This window comes from Amborella trichopoda, chromosome 10 (assembly GCF_054954075.1).
Source record: "Amborella trichopoda isolate Santa Cruz 75 chromosome 10, AtrichopodaSantaCruz75HAP2 v2.0, whole genome shotgun sequence".
Taxonomy (NCBI): Eukaryota; Viridiplantae; Streptophyta; class Magnoliopsida; order Amborellales; family Amborellaceae; genus Amborella; species Amborella trichopoda.
This window is the reverse complement of record NC_142345.1, coordinates 10,984,870-10,991,322: the sequence shown is the minus strand read 5'-3', so window position 1 is coordinate 10,991,322 and position 6,453 is coordinate 10,984,870.

The following is a 6,453-nucleotide window of genomic DNA, read 5'->3' as shown; positions in this document are numbered from 1 at the left end:
AAAACTGTTGGATTGCTTGTTTCAGCTAAAAAGATAAACCTTTTTAAAACCAAAATAAGGCTCCTAGGGCATAATATTTTCCAAGGAAGAATTATCCCCATTGATAGGGCAATCGAGTTTGCATCAAAATTCCTGGATATTATCAAAGATAAAACTGACTACAATGGTTCCTCGGTTGTCTAAATTATATTTATAATTTCTATAAAAATCTGGCCTTAGATGCAAAACCTTTATTTCAGAGATTAAAAAAGAATCCTCCTGATTGGACTAATGAACATACAATTGCTGTTAAAAAATTAAAGTTGAAGGCTAAAGAATTACCTTGTTTAGCAATACGACCCTACAGCTTTTAAAATTGTTGAAATTGATGCCTCTAAACTAGGGCTAGGGCGAATACTTAAACAAAAATCCCAAAAGGATGAGCAATTGGTATGTTTTACTTCTAAAGCTTGGAACCCTACTCAACAAAAATATTCTACTGTTAAAAAGGAAATCCTAGCCATAATCCATTGTGTCACAAAATTCCAAAGTGATTTACTCAACAAAAAATTTCTTATTCGAAATGATTGCAAATCAGCCAAAGATATTCTCGAAAAAGACATAAAAAATCTCATCTCAAAACAAATATTTGCCAGTTGGCAAGGCATTCTTTCCGTATTTGATTTTGATATTGAACATATTAATGGCAAACATAATCATCTTCCTGACTTTTTGACTCGAGAATTTTTACAGGGAGGGAAGGAGAAGTCAACATCAGCCAATGGATATAGTTCTTAGCCAAGATAAAGCTTTGGCTCAATATAACAGCCCAGGAAAAACCCTGGCCCCACATAGATCTAGCTCGGGAAAAAGCCCGGCATCTTCATCTACTCCAAAGGCTTTAATAAGAAAGCAGGCTCAGGAGATTGATATATCTCCTCAACAATCCCCTTTGAGCACAAAATATCAAAATACAGATAGAATTCTGTTTCTTGAGACAACTTATATACCGCTGATTATTATTGAAAATGATCACAGGGAAAAAGACCATGTTGAAATAGCAGCCATATATTTACGCAATCATCTGCATCCTAATAAGGGGGATATATGTAAAGAATCGTATGAGGCCATTCTTATGGAAACTGGGTCGATGTAGATAGTACACCATTAAAGAAATAATGACTCAAAAATAGCATATTCCAAGTTCCAAATTCATAAAATCAGCTCTTATAGAGATTGGGGTCTAAATCATTTAAAACCAAGGATGATAAATACTAAATGATTTAAAAATAAATCCTACCATTACTTTGAATACATCAAGGCATGGGATAAGGTTTTTGCCTACCAAAATACTAAGACCACACATAGCTGATACGTACAGTTTAAAAGAACTGATGAGAAGAATTGCCTACCAAAATACTTCCAAAATATATGTTGACCAAAATACCCCCAAAAATATATGTTGACCAAAATACCCCCAAATGTTTGGGGGTATTTTGGTCAACATATATTTTACAAATTATTGTTTTTATATTATTATTAAATTATTTTATTTTTTAAGAATAGACACTCTAAATTTCAAGTAATTTGGATATGTAGGAAAAAAAATAAAAATTCAAACACGAAATGAGGTCGTGACCGTCGGATCAACCCATATTCAATCTGAGCCATTGGCTGACAATGTAGCTATCGGCCAGTGGACAGACAGGATCATATATATATATATATATATATATATCGAAAAGTCTTTCCAACGCCTCTAGGCGAAAATGAATAGTAATTTCGCCTACCCTCATCACCGTCCAAATTCATCTTGCGGTCACGATTGTCTAATAGTGTTTTCTTTTTCATTTTTTTTATAAATTGAAATGTCCTGAAATTTGGAGAGTATGTACATCTTATTGAGGCGCATCTAATAAAAATATAAAAACAATTATCCGTGAAAAATAAATTGATCAAAATACGCTCAAAAATTTTTGGGGGTATTTTGGTCAATGTTTTTCATGTAAAATATTTTTTTATAATTTTAGAAGCTTCCCCTATTTTTGATGAATGCATGCTCCAATTTCAGATCATTCCAATTTGTAGAAAACAAATGAAAAATGAAACACTACCAAACAATCGTGACCGCGCGATGAACTTTGGACGGTGATGGGGGTAGGCGAAATCACTGTTCATTTTGCCTATAGGCATTGCGTAGTATTTTCCTATATATATATATATATATATATATATATATATATATATATATATATACACCTGTATAATAATTAACAGTGATTTCGCTTATGCTCATCACCGTCTAAAGTTCATCAAATGGTCTCAATTATCTGGTAGTGTTTCAATTTTTATTTTATTTTACAAATCGGAATGACCTGAAATTTAGAGGGTGTATTCACCAAAAATAGGATAATCTCATAAAAATTATGATTTGACTAAAATACCTCTGAAAATTTATATGAGTATTTTGGTCAATTTATCTTTTGCGAAATATTTTTTGATATTTTTATTAGGTGCGAGTCATTAAGATGTACACGCTCCAAATTCCTATATATATATATCAAAGTCTTCCCAACGCCTATAGGAAAAAATGTACGGTGACTTTGCTTACCCTCATCACTGTCTAAAGTTCATCGCACCGTCACGATTGTTCGGTAGTGTTTTAATTTTCATTTTTTTTATAAATTGGAATGATCTGAAATTTGGAGCGTGCGTACATCTTAATGAGGCTCACCTAATAAAAAAATTAAAAAATATTGTGCAAAGAATAAATTGACCAAAATACTCCCATACATTTTTAAGGGTATTTTAGTCAATTTATAATTTTTATTAGATTCTCCTATTTTTTGTGAACACACCCTCCAAATTTCAAGTCATTCCGATTTGTAAAAAAAAATGAAAATTGAAACACTACCAGATAATTGTGACCATTTGATGAACTTTGGACGGTGATGAGCATAAGCAAAATCACTGTTAAGTTTTACCTATAGGCATTGCATAGTATTTTTCATAGGTGAAAATGAACAATTATTTCGCTTATGCTCATCACCGTCTAAAATTCAACCCACGGTCACAGTTGTCTGGTAATATTTCAATTTTCATTTTTTTCTACAAATCAGAATGATCTAAAATTTGGAGCGTGTGTACATCTTAGTGAGAGGTACCTAATAAAAATAAAAATAAAAATAATTGGTTAAACAAATTGATCAAAATGCCCCTGAAACTTTTTGGAGGTATTTTCGTCAATATTTTTTATGTAAAATATTTTTTTGATATTTTTCATAGATTCGCCTATTTTTTATGAACACAAGCTTCAAATTTTAGGTCATTACGATTTGTAGAAAACAAATAAAAAATAAGACAATACCGAAAAATGTGACCCTACGATGAACTTTGAATGGTGATGAGGGTAGGTGAAATCACTATTTATTTTTGTCTATAAACGTTTTGTAGTATCTTCATATACATATAGGGTTTGTCTAGAGTTAATAACCCCTCAAAATACAAAGGTTCAAGTTATAAGGGGTTGTGATGGGTGTATTTATCAAAACACTCATTACATTTTTATTAAAAAAATTTTAAATATATAACTTTACCATTAAGCAAGGGCAAATTTGAAAATTTCATAAAAGTAAAATGTCATTTTGGAAGTTAGTATCTTGGAACTTTATTTGTAGAGTGCCTTTGTCTTTTAGATAAAATTTCAATTTTACCCCTTAATGAGATGACAAAAATACCTTTTGTCTTGTAGAAATATTTACAAAGTTGTCCCACAAAAGTAACTTTTTTTAAAACATAGACAACAAAATTAATAAATCCACCATTCACAACTCTCTCTATTTTGAACATTTGTAATTTGAAAGGTTGTAATATATATATATATATATATATATATATATATATATATATATATATATATATATAAAGCTTGGGTGAGCCCACTAGCTCACAGGAAAAAATGAGCCTAATGGCTTAGATTGAATATGGGCCGATCTGACGATCATTGATGTCCAGTAGTGTTTGAATTTTAATTTTTCTTCTACGAATCCTCTGTAATCGTCAGATTAACCCAAATTGAATCTGGGCTGTCGGGCTCATTTTTTCTGTGAGCTAGTGGGTTCACCTTAGCATCTTATATATATATATATATATATATATATATATATATATATATATATATATATATATATATATATATATATATATATATATATATATATATATATATATATATATATTTTCAGTGTTGAGGGCAGTAGGAAGGAAGAGAATGAAGATTGTAATCACACATGCTAGGTATAAAATAAGAAGGAGAGATAGAACCTGGTAAAGTGGCCTGGTATGTTTGGGCTATGAGGTCAGGATAGCTGGATAATGAAGGGGTGAGAGAGAGAAAAGGAAAGCAGAGAAGAGAAGAGGGAGAGTAGTGAAGAGCAGTGGAGCAGCTCTGAGAAAAGGGGCTCGGGAGGATTTTCGACCTGAGGCTTGAATGAGGGGAAGCCTCCTCTTATATAGAAGAGTTTGCTTCGTGAGGAAGCAAAGGAGTGATAAGACCTAAAGAGGGAGCGGACATAAAGTAAAAGTGGAAAGAGAAGAAGACAAAAATAAAAGTATCATGTACAGTGACTTTGTTTTTTTTTTGTGAAAATGGCTACAGTACATGGCATCTTGAACAGTGGCTTCTTTGTCGGTGGTGATATCTACAGTACAAGGCATCTTGACTAGTGACGTCTTTTGTCGGTGGTGAGGTTGAAAGGGCATCTCTGTATAGTGTCTTTTGTTTTATATGTCGGTGGCATAGTAAAAGCATCATGATATGTCGGTGAGGTATCTTGGTACTGAAGAGTATCTTTTAGGGTCTCTGGCTGAACTCGTCTGGATCTTCTTCTTCTGGATCTGTTTCTTCTTCTGGATCTTCTTGCAAATATTGATTGGTGTGTAATGGTGAGGACTGTACGGTTTCGTCTGAGGAAACCGGTTTTCTTCCAGCTTCTGCAAAAATTTCTTTCATTTGTTGCTCGAGCATTTCTTTAGAAGCGTTTGGGTTATGTTGAAGCATATTGCGTAGGTATGTAGGGAAATCAAATGAGGTATTAGTTGTATTAGGATCACTTGGATTTGGGTGATATATGGGCTTTTGTGGAGGTATTCTTTTGGGAACAATAGTTGTGGGATCCATGTTAAAGATATCCCACCATTTGACTGAGATGGTTTTGCCCAGTCTGGGAATATAGGTATGGCTAGCTGTATTATTGACAGAGATAGTATATTCCCATTTCATGATCCATGGGAGTTGATATAAAGCCACAAAGTAAAGGTGATTGTCTATATCATTATTGCTATTATTGAATTGCACAAATTGTTCCTGCACTTTTTGGAAAGCAGAAGGTAAGATTGAAGTGGTTGATCCCCAAACTACAAACCAATTTTTAAACCAGTTGGGGAATCTTTCGAAAACAGGCAATCAAATCTGGATATACCAGCTATGGGTGTTGTTTGGATTTTGGTAGTAAAATATTTTATGCCAAGCTTCTATGTATTCGGCATATTTGTAATATTTGTATGAAAAATCAGGGTTGTGTAATTTCTTTCCTTGAGCAGGATTACATCCCCGCTCATCATAAGAAAGTAATTTCTTAATCTGAACTTTGGAGTAGGCAATGACTCTCGTATTCTGTTGGTAGTAATGGACAACAGATATAGATCCTGTTTCCATGAGAATTGCCTCATAATATTCTCTGGTTTTGACTCCATTGGTTGGGTTTAAATGATTGATCAAGTATAATGAAGCAAGTTTGATGGGGTCTGTATTTATGTGATGTTCATCAATAGTGATGTCCATAAGGTAGGCTCTTTCAATGTATGAAGACCTGGGCAAATTAGGCCTTGGATTGGATTTAGATTGTGCTTGAGAATAAGCAGGAGTAGAAGTATGAGCATCAAGGTAGGTAATTTGGTGAATAGGAGAATTGGAAGGTGAAAGGGTTGCCAAAGGCGGGAATTCACCTTCGAAAGGTATTATATTCATTGGGCGTTTGTCGTTGCGAGAATTGCTACGAGAACCCATGAGATTAGGTGAAGAAGATAAAGTAGTATTATTTCTATTAGCTTCAAAGAGCTGTAGTGCAAGTTAAAGTGGTGATTCTTCGTCGTTGGCGTCAGTGTTGGCCCCCTGCAAAAATTCACAGGTAAGAAAATCAGAAAGAGAATTGAAAGACCCGGGAAGGTGTTCAATAGTAAAATCAAAGGCGGACAGGATAACCTGCCAGCGGGCAAATATTTGTTTAGAAACAAGATTTTGAACATCTTTTTGCAGAATATCTTTGGCGGCTTTGCAATCAGTTCGTATGAGAAATTGTTGATTAAGAATATCACTCTGGAATTTTGTAACGCAATGAACAATGGCTAATAATTCTTTTTTAACCATAGAATAGTTTTTCTGGGTTGGATTCCAGGCCTTAGAGGTATACCTGA